Here is a 15,179-nt window from a genome sequence, read left to right on the forward strand (position 1 = left end):
CTTTGATTGATTGACTACAGTCAGAGGGCTGGCATGGCACAGTGCTACCTTCATGATCATTGTTCCTAATCTGTTTCACTGGCACTGACACAAAAGGCGTTGGATAGGCCTCTTCAGATAAGGGGGCAATGTTTAAAATATTGGGTTCACACTCGAGGTCTTGTCTTCTACCTTTGCTTCTTGAAATATCTTCCATTTCAACATTTGAACTAACTAGTGAATGCTCTGGAACACCAGACTTACTAAGTCCCAATCCAGGAAGCCTTGTTCATTAGGAAAGAAATCTTCGGAGACGGACGATTCCTTTTCAGTTTCCATTTCCATCTCACTTTGTCTTTCCACCATAGACGAGATGGGAGTACTGGGAGTTACTTCGACTGGACTCTTCCCTTCATCCATAGGACCCTGCAGATGGTCAGATTCTGGCACAACAAGCTCAGGAGTGACACCTGTCTGTATCTTGCTTACTTGGTTGTTATTTTCAACATTTAATAAAGCTGTGTCCAACTTTTATTCTCTATGCACAAGCCAACTGTGGTTAGTTTACTATTCTCTTTTTTTTCCCACAGAGTTATCAGGATGTTTGGTCATTGAGTTACATATTTTTTCTGATGAGAGGTTTTCCGTGACTATAACGGATGTATGACGTTACAACGCATACTTTTACTCCGCGTACCATTACAACGCGGTTTTTACAACGAATACCGTTAAAACGCATAGCGCTTAGAGGTGCTGGATAGTGGTAAGTATAATTTTCTATTCCAACTCCAGTCCCCGTGGACACTAGGGAAGGTGTTGGATAGAAAATTAAACTTATTCCCTATCCTAGAGCGCCCCCCAGCGCAATGCGTTGTAATAGTATGCGGAGTAATGGTCGCGTTGTAGTGGTAGTGCGGAGTAAAAGTTGCGTTGTAACAGGTGTATACCGACTATAACCTGCAAGTAGAAAAGCTTTGTTTACAATTCAAAAATCTGGATCTTTAAGATTGTTATCAGTAAACAGTCTGATTTACATAACTAAAATGCTCCTCTCTGTAACTCAAACCAGTTCTTCATGAGTTATTCTCATGAGGGTATGTCTGTTAGATGCAAGCACAAAGTACAGTCCACTCTACAGTTCAAGCTTCCATAAGTAAATGAAAATCAGCAATGACTAATCTATGTCTAATTAGTTTACAAGCTAAGGGGAGAATAAGGGAATTCATCGCTCAAGACAAAGCGCACAAATATTAGTACGTAAATGTTAGTTTGTAGGGTGCTCAAAAGGAGGGATTTCTATCCCCGCATCCCTTAAACCAAAGAGGTTAAACAACTGACACAAGCCTCTAGTCTAAGCATATGCAACAGTGTACAAAAACAGTACTGTAAGTCATCCAGAAGTCCATATATGTTTAAGTTCTTTCTTTTATTAGTTCAGAGTCCTTTGCCAGCCAACACGAGTTTCGTCAGTGGGCAATTCACCTCTCGACTTCCTCAGGGCTATCTTGATCCAACCAAATCCCAAGTCTGGTTTCTAGATTTAGGGGTCTCTAGTTGGCACAGGTAGGTACATGTGACAAATAGGGACCCTTGCCTCTAGTCACGATAAGGGAATTACACTCCTAAAATAACCCCTGCTCACCCCCTTGGTAGCTTGGCATGAGCAGACAGGCTTATCTCAGAGGCAGTGTGTAAAGAATTTGTGACCACATACAGTAACCCAGTGACAACAGTACAGATGGACACCACACAGGTTTTATATAAAAAATAAGTATACTTTATATAGATTTACCACAAGACCATAAATGACAAAATACACAATACTGTTACTTTAAGATGGTAGATTTAGCTTAGTTCAGTTCAGTTCTTAAGATGCGACACTTTGCGTCAATGTACCTTACTAGGCGTAGCGCTTCCACGACAAGCAATGTCGCAGCGAGGGAAATGCGGCAAAGTTCAGGTGCAAAGAAATAAAGACATGAAGATCTTCCAGATGCGGCACGCTTCTCCGGGGATGCGAGAAGTCCTCGGTTCGATGCGTGGACTGCAGCGGCAACACCCTTGTTCAGAAGTGCGACGGCAACAGCTTCAGCTGCAATACTTCTCCCTCATTTGCATGAAGCTTCCGCACAATGCGACAACTACAGCGGCAACATCCTTGTTCAGAAATGTGACGGCAGCAGCTTAGACGGCGGCGCGCTTCTCGTGGGATGCAAGGCGCGTTCCTTGATGCGGTGCAATGCGACAGTTCCAGCGGCGACACCTTTGTTCAGAAGTGCGACGGCGGCAACAGACACAGCGACACGCTTCTTCCTCGTTGCGAGACCCTTCTCCTGATGCGGTGCAGTGTGACAACTCCAGCAGTAACACCCCTGTTCAGAAGTGCGACGGCAGCAGCAGCGGTGGCGACACGCTTCGGCTCCTTGCGATACGCAGTCCCTCAGAAGGCCCAAAACAGCAGCAGGCACTTCCAAAAGAACTCTGGGGAGCTGGGGTTGAAGGCTGTTGTCCCTGAGACTTCAGCAGGAGGCAAGCTCTTTTCCAAGCCCTTAGAGATCCTTCACAAGTTGAAAGCAAAGTACACAAAGTTCCTTTCTCCATCCTTTGGCAGTCAGGTAACCACTGCAGGCCAATCCCCTAAGCAGCACTTCAGCTTAGGAATAGTCTCTCCTCAGTTTCTTCAGGGTCCTCTCCTCAGTAAAGGTTTCTTCTTGTAGTCCAAGAGTGATCTAATTTCACATTTAATATTTATACCCCAAAATCCTTTATTCTCGGAGGGGAGAGGGGCCTTTGCCCAGTCCAACCCAGTTCTGAAGCACTCTGTTTACCAGACTTCTCCTTTCCTTTCACAGTGCAGGGCAGAAACATCAGACACCCCACAGGAGGTGGAGAAGGCATTGTGGAAGGCAAGTACAGTCCTGGAGCACTTTGTTGACAGGACTCCTTCTCTTCTTTCAGTGTGCAGGGCAGACTTCAGCCTCACTCCAGGAGGTGGAGCCAGCATTGTGGAGGGAAAGCACAGCTCTGGAGCACTTTGTTGACCTGATTCCTTCTCTCCTTTCACAGTGCAGGTCCGAGATATCAGACTCACCACAGGGGGTGGAGCCAGCACTGTGGGGGGCAGGCACAGTCCTATTCAGGTCCCAGTTGCAACTCCTCCCTCCCATCTAGATGCAGATCTCTCTATTCACCATTGGGCCGACTCATCCTGTCTCTTGGAATCCCCCAGCCCTGTCGCTCACAAAACCAGACAAGGGAATACACAACCTAGCAGAGGCAGGCTTTGGATAGTTAGACAAGAAAACACCTACTTTCTAAAAGTGGTATTCTCAAACAAAGAATGTTAAAACCAACTTCACTAAAAGATGTATTTTATCATTCTGAGTCCAGGCATATAAACTTGAATTTCTACCATGTTCTCTGAGTCCGTTAGGATTATAAAATGTAATAATCTAACAGCCCATTCTGGCCTATGGAGAACAGTTAGCCTTGCAATAGTGAAAAACAAAAATGGTTGTAATTCAATATTAGGACATGCCACACACATCAGGGCTTCTCGTACCTCATACTTACAATGCACCCTGCCCTTGGGCCTACTATAGGGGTGACTGATATGAAGAAAAAGGATGGTTTAGGGACTGGCAAGTGGGTGCACTTGCCCAGTCAGCATGACAGTACCAGACTGCATGCAGGTTCTGCAATTGCAGACCTTAGACACATTTTAGAAGGCTGCTTCTTTGGGTGGGCGTCACGGGGAAACATGGCGCCAGCAAGCTGAGCTGCCACCGTGCTCCTGAAATCCGGGCTCTCGTAGTGCTCTTTTTTCACACTTAAAAGCTCAGGGTGCCTGTAGCGATATAAAATAGGAGGAATACTTGTTACTTGCCTTTTTGAGGGTCTTTCTCTCGAAAAGTTTCTTGGAATACTGGATGAGAGGTTTTCAGTGAACCCTGTCTGGGCGCGCTGTTGGGATAGGCGGTCTCAGCGTTCGGCGGTATAGCGGGGGCTTGAGTGTTTGACCAGGTCTGCCCTGGTCCGCCCTGGTTCACGGGTCTGTTTGCTGTCTCTGTGCTCCACTATCCGGTCTTCCATGTGTTTGGAGGAGGCGGTATCTTTCTCGTCTGGTTTGATGCCGGGACGGCAGCGTGGTCTGCTGCATTGGAGAGCGGCCGCCCTGGAGCTCTGTAGGAGGCGTAGGATTTGGAGCCTTCTCCAGGTCACTCGAGGCAGCTCTTCGGGCTCCATCAAGGGCGGAGGAGACGCGATTGATTTTGTCTTGATTAGCCAGACACTAAAAAGTGTAGTAAAAAATATCACTTCTCTACCCTCACATTTGTCAGACCACTGAGCTGTATCGATGGTAATGGCAGGTTTTCCTAAAGCAGCTCCTAGAAGCTGGTCGTTTGATTGTTCACTGCTTTCAACACAAGACAAGATCTCTTTTTTGGTAAAGGAAAGCAAATGCTTTATGAATCTTAATATTGACTAGGCCACTCCAGGAGTTGTCTGGGACTCTTTTAAAGCCTTTCTTAGGGGCCAAATTACTATCAGGGTCTCCTATAGGAGGAAGATATATAGAGAGGAGGAATCCTCAAGTGAGGCTGAAATAGGCAGGCTTCAAAGGGAAATCGATTTGCAATCAGCCGCCTCGCCTATCCTTCTACAAGAATTACAAAACAAATTGGTCCGAGTAAAGAGGGACCTCGACTGTGCTGAATGCACGTGTCCTACAAAGGTGGGAATTATTATTATTATTACATTTGTACAGCGCACAGCTACCCAAAGGTTTCCCGGCGCTATAGAACACAGTAGGATGAAAGGCTAGGACACTAGAGTGATAGGGGGACTACTGATTGAAAAGCTAGGTTTTTAAGTCTTTGCGGAATTTGAGATAGTGTTGTTCAGTGCCTAAGTGATTGGGAAGAGAGTTCCAGAGTGAGAGAACAAGATCGGAAAAGGAGCGTCCACCCATTCTGGCTCGTCTGATCCTAGGGACTTGGAACTTGTGTTGACTGGAGGATCGAAGAAGGCGGGGGGCGATAAGGGTGCACTAAGGTCTTTAGATAGTGGGGTGCTATACCGGAGTTGATTTTATGCATGTAGCATAGGGCTTTAAATTTGGCACGACTGTCAATTCGGAGCCAGTGAAGGTCACGTAGTGAGGCTAAGATAGCAGTTTTATTGGGAAGTTTGCAGAGTAATCTAGCAGCAGAGTTCTGTATGACCTGTAACTTGCGTAGCACTTCCTTACTTGCGCCCAAGTACAGAACATTAACGTAGTCCAATCTGGATGTTATCAGGGCTTGGACTACAGTTTTTTGGGTGGACAGAGGGAGCATCCAGAGGATTTTCCTGAGCCATTTGAGGATGGCAAAGCAAGTGAAAGCTACTTTGACCACTTGTTGCTTCATTGTCAGTTGGTCATCGACAATGACACAGAGATTGCGGGCAGATTGGGAGGGGGGCGGGGGTGAGACCATCTGTGGTGGCCAATGGTGGGGGCCCCAAAGGGTTTTATTGTTCCCGAATAGGAGAAGTTCGGTTTTTCCACCATTAAGTTTTAATTTGTTGGCCTGCATCCATTCAGCAATGTCTGTTAGTCCAGATCGAATCGCTGATGTGTTGGAATTTGTGTTAGAAGAGAGTGAGCCCAGCTTGCTCAGCTATTGTAGCCAGAGGGCTGACGTATATATTGAAGAGCAAGGGGCTCAGTATGGAGCCTTGGGGGACTCCATACTGTGATACAGGAGTTTTGGAATTGGCGGTGGAGGAGAAAACTTGGAAGGTCCTGTTTGATAGGAAGCTGGATAGCCACTTGAGTGCCAGGCCAGTGATACCACAGGAATGGAGGGTGTTGAGGAGGATAGAATGGGAAGCCGTGTCGAACGCGGCACTTAGATCTAGTAAAATAAGTGCCACGGTTTCTCCTTTGTCGACCTGTTGGCGGATAATTTCAGTGACACCCAAAAGTGTTGATTCCGTAGAGAATCCTGCCCTGAAACCGCACTGGGACGTGTGTAGGAGATTTTGTGACTCCGTGAAATTTGTAAGCTGGATGTTCATATGTTTCTACAGAATTTTGGAAAAGACTGGGAGAAGAGAGATGGGGCGAAAGTTAGATGATGCCTCTGGATCGGCGTTCGCTTTTTCAACAGGGGCACAATCATGGCATGCTTCCAGGCTGCCGGGACCCTAGCTTCAGTTAAAGAAGTATTAAGTAGTTCCATGACTAGATTGAGTGTAGAGTGGTTAATGTTTGGAGTACCGGGAGGGGAATCGGATCCTTGGGGGACCCTGATTTAATACTGCTAAGAATATTGTGGAACGTGGAAATGTCAAGTGGGGTCCATATATCTAAGCAGGTGTCGCTGTTGGCTGGGCTGATTTCCTGGGGGAGGTGTTGTTTTGGGAGGCTATCAGATTCTGAGTTTATCAGCATAGTCGTCTGTTTATCAAAGTCAGGATAGATATTAGCTGATTTCTTTGTCAACAAAATTGCTAAGACATCACATTGCTTGGAGTCCAGGCACGGGGGTTTAGGCTGACAGGTGGCACCCGAAGGTTCCTTCACAACTTTGAAAAGTGCTTTTGAGCGGTTTTGTGCATGTAAGACGGTTAGATCGCGTGCTCTGATCGGGCGATGTTGCATAATGAATGATATTTGCTTAGGGCAGCTTTGTATAGTGATTTAGTTCTAGGATCGTAGTATTTGCGCCAACGTCTCTAAGTTTTTGCATTTTGTTTTTTCTAGGAAGCCAATAAAATCGCCCACTTTCAATATGGAGAGGGCGCAGGGAGACTCTTATCCTGGAAATCTAAGACCGACCAGGTCCGGAACAACATTAGTTCTATTACTCACGATAACGTGGTTTACTCCTCAGACGAAGATATCAGAACAAACTTCCGGTTATTTTTAAAAGGCATCTATAACGAGGATAAGTGCATTAATTAGGATTCTATTGATGAGTGGCTGAATGAGATATCTTTGCCATCACTGACCTCGGAACCATTGGCTTCTTTAGATCAAGCGATTACACAGGACGAGGTCAAAAAAGCTATCTTGAGCAGTAAGTCTGGGAAGGCGGCGGGCCCAGACGGCCTTCCAGCTGAGATTTATATGGTCCTGGAGCAGGCGATTGCCCCCTTTTTAACCTCCTTATTTAACCAGATTCTTCAGGAAGGGACATCGCCACCAACTTCTTGAGATAATGCACCAATAACTCTAATTTTAAAACCGGGTAAATCAGCTTCGTCTTGTGGGTCATGTCGACCAATTTCCATTCTAAACGCTGACTATAAAATCTTTGCCTCTATTTTGGCTAACAGGTTGGGCTCGGTCGCAGGAGGCATCCTACATCAAGACCAGAGGGGTTCGTTAAAGGCTGGCAACTCTGAGTCGACTTATGATCTTATAGGGGCTATCAATATTGCATCTTCTGCTTGTTTACCCTTGGCTGTTTTCACGCTTGACGCCACAAATGGCCTTCGACAGGGTGAATTGGTCATACCGTTGGGGGTCTTGGGTAAGTTCAACATTGGAATTGGATTTTGCCGATCAGTAAGATTGCTTTATCAGAACCCTTCAGCCTGTCTTCTGGTTAATGGATCACTGACTGACCCATTTAACATCACAAGGGGAACACGTCAGGGCTGCCCTCTCTCCCCTCTCCTGTTCGACCTATATATTTAACCCTTCGCACAACGGCTGAGGGACGATATTAACATCAAGCCTTTTGGGTAAAGGGGATGGGAGAAGAGGGTGGCCCTGTACACGGACAACATCTTGATCTTTTCTTCAGAATTAAGTACAGCTTTCCCTTCTGTCATCAAATTGGCCCAGAATTTTGGTGAAATCTCAGGAATATGAGGTTAAGGCCTCAAAAACTGAGATTATGACCTGGAACCATAAGGAGCTAGTCGTAGGGGTCCAGCCTAGCTTAAGAATGCGATACCTGGGTATAGAAATCATTCAAGATGTTAATGAAATTGTTGAGACTAACTTTTCCGTTATAGCGAAAGATTGCCGTAAACTCATTAGATCTTGGTCGTCGCTGCCATTGTCCATCCTGGGAAGGGTTAACCTTGTAAAGATGACCATTCTACCAAAGATCATTTTTTTGTTTAATACTATTCCTCTTTATTTTGAACCTTTATTTTCAGTCAAACTACAGAGTGACATTCATTCATTTATCTGGGCTCATCGTACACCTATAATCGCCTGGAAAAAATCTAAGGCATCGAAGAGAAAAGGGAGGGCTAGCAGCCCCGGACCTTCAACTGTACGCTTGGGCATTTCAACTCACCCACTCCCGTATGCTATTGAAAACACCTACCAACATCGGGATTGGCTGCATGTTTAGGGCTATGCTTAGTGGGGCTAGTTTAGCACAGGAGGGGTTTCTGTTTAAATTTGGAGATCCCAAATTTTAAAAATAAATAAAACTGAAGGTCCTGCAGGGCATGGCTAGAACATGGGCCAAGGTTAGCAGCACCATAAAATGAGGATACTTTTCAAGTAAGGCTCCTTTGTGGGATTTACCTGGGGGCCCGAGTTGGCTCGAGGATAGCCTTGCCGTGCCCTTGAGAGAGGCTGGGTTGGAAGTTTGGGGTGATCTGTTTGTTGAGGGAGTATTGATACCATGGGAATCTCTGAGCGTTAGAATCGGCCCTAATCTTTCAAGATTTAAATATTTACAGATAGCTAGCTGGGCGCATGCACAATCCACCATCAAGTCTAGATTCCCACTAGGGGCTGATAACCATCTGGAGTCTCAACTTCTCAATCAAATTCCAGCTGAAAAGGAGATTTCATTCTGGTACCACTCAATTTTAGAGGAGATAAATGGCGAATTTCAACTGGCCGAGAAACTTTGGGGGAGCTCCTTTCCAGACCTCGATGTGGGAAGCCTTTGGCTTATTTCTTTCAAGCTACTATGGGATACTGTTAAACCAGCATGGCTCCGAAGAAGCCATCTCTTCACTCTGCATAGGGCTTATTATTCGCCACAAAGGCTCTTCTAGTAGATAGTTGCCTCGGACTTACATATGTTTTATGAATGTCCATTTCTATCTCAATTTTGGGACTCAATAAGTACTTCACTTTCAACTTCTATGGGTCGCCAGATTACGATAAATCCTGGACTGGTAATCTTTGGAGTTATGGAGGGGGTTATGGGCCCTTCCAAACATCTTTTTTATTCTATCCTTCTGGCTAGGAGAGAAATTAGTAAAAAAATGGAAGAATTTAATACCACCCTCTTTTTCTGACTGGCAGACATCAATATTGCAGGTCTCAAAACTTGACTTATTGAGATAAGGAAACCCAAACAAAAGAGCTTTTTGGCACCTTTTGAAGTGGAACCAACTTTGAACCACATGATTTTTTTAGGTCCCCCCCCCACCCCCCCCTTTTGGTCCAATGATTATGCTGCCTTCGGTTTTCCTTTTCTCTGTTGGCATACCCAGACTTGTCAGACCTCGACCTGGTTGCAGGTATACCTGTGCAGCAAAATATTTCCCCTATGGTCTACGATTGTGGGTCTTGGAGATTGTAACATCACTGATCGGTAAGGCCGGTTATAATACTAGCCTTCCTTTCCAGATCTCTGAGGCAGTGTGTCGCTCTCTTCTGATTCCAACGGTATGACCAGGGTAGAAAATGAGGACCAAAAAAAAAAAGGCTGCTTCTGTGGGTGGCACACCCAGTGCTGCAAGCCCACGAGCAGCATTTTAATTTACAAGCCCTCGGAACTCCTGGTGCACTGTACTAGGGTCTGACAAGTAAACCAAATAGTCAATCATGGAACCACCAATTAATACATTCATTTACAATAGGCGAGAGTATATGCACTTTAGCACTGGTCAGCAGTGGTAAAGTGCCCAGAGTCATAAAACCAACAAAAACAGGTCAGACAAAATAAAGGAGGAAGGCAAAAAGTTCAGGAATGACCCTGCAAAGAGGGCCAAGTCCAACATCGGGAATATCTAATCCAGGCTGAAACTAATTTAGTAATAATATGTTGTATCAGTCTCAAGTGTCAACGTTCAGGCGGGTTTGCACCTTGTATATAAATGGTGGCCAGTATAACGGCCATTGTTAATGAGTGGTGAACTAATGATAGAGACCAGGTTTACACACGTATCTGTTCAGTGTATATGTAAACTGTAACGCCTTAAAACGTTTTTATTGTCTCCAAATGCAGTGGACCACAGCCATATACTGCCCGGCATTGTTACTGTCTCTTACTTGGCTACCCACCTTTGGACCGAATGATTTCTACAGCTTAGATCCAACCTGGTTCTAGTAAACGAGAGGTAATCTACCCCGCATAGTTGCAATTCTCATACCGCCATGCATGTTTTGCCGGTACAGCCCTGCCATGCTTCAATTTTCTCATTTCTAGTTGTTTTTTAATAGAACCTGGTAGCCTATATCAGGTTTGAGGTCCATCATATTATCATCCCAGAAGTCAGCTCTTCTGTCGGACTTTACGAGGTAACAACTTTAGTTCACAACACCGCTCAATAACAATGGACTTGAGACACGTTGCAATCCCCCGGAACATCGAAATTGTTTTTTGTGCTATTTGACTGCAGAACGCATGGGTCACATTTGTGTTAAGCCACCAGGGACATCAAGCTGAGAATCTGGTTGTATAACCACTGGGTCCTAAATATTACCGCTGCCTGCCCGACGCGGGTTGTTGGCATAATGGCTGTGTGAGACATTCAGAGTGTGTGCTTCGTGGTCTTGAAGGTCGTTTACGTGTGATGTTGGACCATGGCATGTTGTTGCTTATTGATGCAACTTTATTAAAAAAAAAACAATGGGCTTGAGTATAATCTGATAGTTTTGGGAGACCAGACCTGTAAATATTCAAATGTTTTCTTTATTCATCTGCAACTTCAGGACTCTTTGATCTCAGTTGAGTTCTTCTTTTCACTATTTGGGAAATCACTTCTCTATTCCAACTTTGACACCTGGGTGTTTGAACGTTCAAGTTTCTTTTGGCACTTGGTGACTGGATCGAAGCACCTTTGAGATTATAGTAAGTGCATTTTTGCTTTACGTGCTTATTGTATCTATGATTGATTTGTAATTAGTGTTTTAAAATCTTAATTGATTGAGTTTGTGTTCAGATCCAACTTTTGGGCATTTAAAAATCTAGTAGGACCTTTTGTCTAACATATATGTTTTGTATTTACATGCACCTTGTTTAGTTTTTCATTGATTATGTACATGGCTTCCTGATGAAGGCATACAGCAGAAACGCGCGTAGGACACAGATTTTCAAGAGCCATGCCAGAAATGAATGCCCTCTGTATATAATGAAGTGATCAGTTAGTAATTAAGTACATGTTTTGATAAAAATTGAATTGTTGTAAACCTCTTAATCTCAAAGATATTTATTATTGACACTGTATAATGTATTTGACAATGGGTCAATATAAGAATTGATTTTTCAATCTATTTTGCCAGATCGCAGTGCAAAATTGAATATAGAGGATATGTATTGTCTTTTAATGTGTACATTTTGTAAAAATTATTTGTAGCAATAAAACCAAATTATATTTTTTATACCCTTTGAACAGAGGTTGCATGTATATGTTTATAACATGTAATATCTAGGTCCAAAAATATCTTCAACTTTCCTAAATTGTGATATTTACATTTCAGCCAGTTTATTACACCACAAGCTGTTTTTCAAAAGTAGGAAAATGTAAACTTAAGCACGCAACTGTGTTCTTCTCGGACACACTAGAACCTCTGACAAATAAACATTAGGCATCTCAATAGGTCCATTACATCATTCACCCCATTGGTTAATCTTTGGGTTTACAATGCGTACTTCTCATGCAGAGAGGATATCCTTCCAATTAATAGTGCTCACCGCAGTTACCTCAAAAAAAAAAAAAGCTAGAAGCATGGAGACTTTTTCTGAAAATGTTTTGTCTCGCACAGAAGCTGAGAATTGCAGCAATAGCACATTGTTTGCACAGTATAGTAAGCAACTGCCCTTTGGATTCACATGTTGTGCATTATTCCCCCATCTAGTGTTTAGGTCCAATACTGTGACTTTTCTGTACCCCACTGCGGGCAAAGTCAACCACCATTTGGTGGAAGGTCTCTTTCTGTGATGTCAAACATGCACCACGGAATTTCTTATGCATAATCGCCATCTTGAGATTCTTTTTTCTCATTGGTGACTAACTGGTGTGTGAACCTCCCATCCACTTCATTTTGTGTACTGTTGATTTCGCCTGCTTGATCCGTCTCATTTCTGGGGAGGTAGGTGCAACGCATGTAAATGCAGAAAACCCTTGAAGGTGCAAAACTACTCCAAGAGGGAAATTTTGTTTTGCAGTGTGAATCTTTCCTGGATTCTCATGCTCCCGGAGAATTTAATGAAATGAGTGCGTGTTCCAAACGGGTGCGTTACAAAATTCTGTCCCACCTGGGTCTCTCCCTTTGTTTGAGTGTCCAAACAATAGTGTTTTGTGAAGGCAACTGGTGTGCCCTTTTTTCCTTATAGAATGAGCCTTTGGCCTCCTTCAATGTCACTCAGGCTCTTTTGTAACATGTCTATATAATTTGTGCTGTCCCTCATGCCATGGTTCCTTTGGACCTGGGTGAACCTTTGGTAGCTGGTGGAAAGGAAACTATGCTTGCTTACCGATTAGCTTTATTTCCAATAGGTAATACATTATTGCCCTTCTAGCATCTAACATCTGTAAGGCCCTCTCAGCCTGCGTCTTTGGGTTCTGAAAAATCCCAGGTAGCTGAATGTACAAGTTAATTGGTTAGCTTTAAAACGTGTTACGACGTTTGGGAGGAATTGTGGCCTTTTCTCATAAACATCTTGTCCTTGTATAAGCATACAACTGGCTGACAGGACAATGGCTGCTCTTGTAACAGTCAGTGACTGATTCCAGCTGAGGGAACTTCTTCTGTTAAATGACCTCATAGATCCGTGCGGCCTGCCTTCCAGCCAGTTATTGACCTACTATGCCTTACAGAACCGGATACCCATGGTGTACTACAAGCGCTGGGGACTCTGGGTCCGACACAACTTGTGAAATGGCTCTACAGAGCACAACTAGACATGATCACAAAACTGCTGTCTGGGACCCGGGACAGGTGTCACTCGCTAGGGACATGGCAGATATAGAATAGGTGTATGGAGAGCCCAAGGCACCTTTCCAGAAACGCCAGTTTCAAATATGTCCAATTCAATTACTTGCACATGACGTACCTGACCCCCGACTACAGGCTATGTATGGAAGTGAACACCGGGACTGTCTGAGATGCGAGGGACCAGATGTTGGGTTTACGCATAGGACGTAGGACTTCCCAGAGTTCCAGGATTTCTGGGAAGCTGTAATTGCCACGTAATTGGGTTCTGGAGCACTCACTCCTTTGTATGGTAGATGTTTGCCTTCGCGGACTATGCCCCAGGCCCAAGGCTTGCAAGATAGGCACTAGATTTGTGGTTCTTGCATTGATCAGTTGCAAAACGGCGCATAGCCCCGAAGTGTATGACCAAAGCGAGCCCCACAGTCAATGCCTGGGAAAGTGATGTTGATACATGGGCCAGTGTGGAAGAGAGGGCCCTAATTAGGGAAGATGCCCGGGAAATAAGGGACCGTCCGTTAGCGATGCTTTGGGCAAAAGCACTCCGAGCCTGGGACACCAGACACCCTACTGCACCTGATGCCATGATGCACACAGTCAACCATGGATTCTATAGAATCCAGTAGTGGACTGGTCTCTGCAAGGTGAGAGGTGTCCTGCTTGAGTCGACAGAATGTAATTTTATTCCCCCACCACACTCTTGCCACCCGCAAGACACTCTACACACATGTTAGGCCTCCTGCTACGCGTTTCTTTGTCACCAACCCCTATATGCCCACCGGACGACTGTGTTTTTGTATTCTCGTTCTATTAGAACTGTTTTGATGTTTTCTCATTCTGATTGCTGTCAACAGCATGTATGTATCCACAGACACGACTCTCGTATGACGAGGATGCTATGGACTTCACTGGCTGCCTATTGCGCAAAGATCCAGGTTCAATATATGCTGGATGGCATTCAAGGCATTACATATGAGCTGCCCAAGATTTGTGAAAGCGCGGATTGTAAAATATCATCCGACAAGAGAACTGAGATCCATTTCCCTTTTCTACCTGGTCACCCCACCTATAAGAAACAGAGGATTGTAGGTTGCACATTCTCTTGAGTGCATCTCGGGTAAAGGGCTAGCCTTGTTGCAGCCCTTGGTGCAGTTATAAGACACCAAGAGGACTCTGAGATCTAGCAATAAACAACTGCTGTCAGTTCCAAAGGTTAAACGGTCTCGGACTGGAGGACGGCTGTTCTCCTATAACGCAGACAGGCTTTGGAATCAGCTTCCTGATACCATTCGCCTTGAAGTTGATCATCTTAGGTTTAGGAAACAGCTGAAGACCTTTCTTTTTGCTTGATTACTGTTGAATGAGTGTGGTGACGGGATGCGCTTGGATGCCCTATGGGTAGACATGCGCTATATAAGTGCGTATTCATTCATTCTTTCACAGTCCCTCGAGCATGGAACACTCTCCACTTGGAAATTAGGCAGTCCTCCCAGTACACTAAATATAGGCAACGCCTGAAGAGTTGGCTGTTTACACAGGTTTTTCAGTAACAAGGGTTTCATGACATCAGTACCTAGCTCCAAGAGACCTCCCCGTGAACGTGTGCTCTAGAAATAGCCAGTAACATATCATAACATGGAGCAGCTAAGAATACGGATATATGTATCAGTTCCGTCACTGACTACAACCGATAAAGTGTATTTTTTTTATATGTAATCTGAAGTTCTGCTAGCGTTCCAAGTGAATAGAAAATGGTCCGTGGGCACTTGATAACGTCACTTGACATTAAGCCGAATGGATACCGGAATTATGTTTGTAGTAATGAGGCTCATCCGTGAAGATGATACCCGCTGTGTGATTGGGGCGAAAGCTCCTGCTCTTTTTTGTAAAATTGCATTCTAATACTTAAATGCCAATAAAAACATGTAAATAAAAACATCTTGTTCTTGAGTGTTTGCCAGTTCCTCTGTAATTAGCGCCTGCAACTCCCTGACATTGTAATGAGGTGATCATTATTAGGAATATAGTTGTTAATGTCAAATACTTGAGTTCAGGCTTATGCATCGGT

The 15,179-nt window shown here is 44.4% G+C and overlaps 1 pseudogene; it reads right to left on the reverse strand.

Annotated features, from left to right (window-relative positions):
* The window catches only part of LOC144827885 (uncharacterized), an 83,181-nt pseudogene that overhangs the window by 24,221 nt on the left and 43,781 nt on the right, over positions 1–15,179 (reverse strand).

Source organism: Lissotriton helveticus, chromosome 4_1, assembly GCF_964261635.1.
Source record: "Lissotriton helveticus chromosome 4_1, aLisHel1.1, whole genome shotgun sequence".
Lineage (NCBI taxonomy): Eukaryota > Metazoa > Chordata > Amphibia > Caudata > Salamandridae > Lissotriton > Lissotriton helveticus.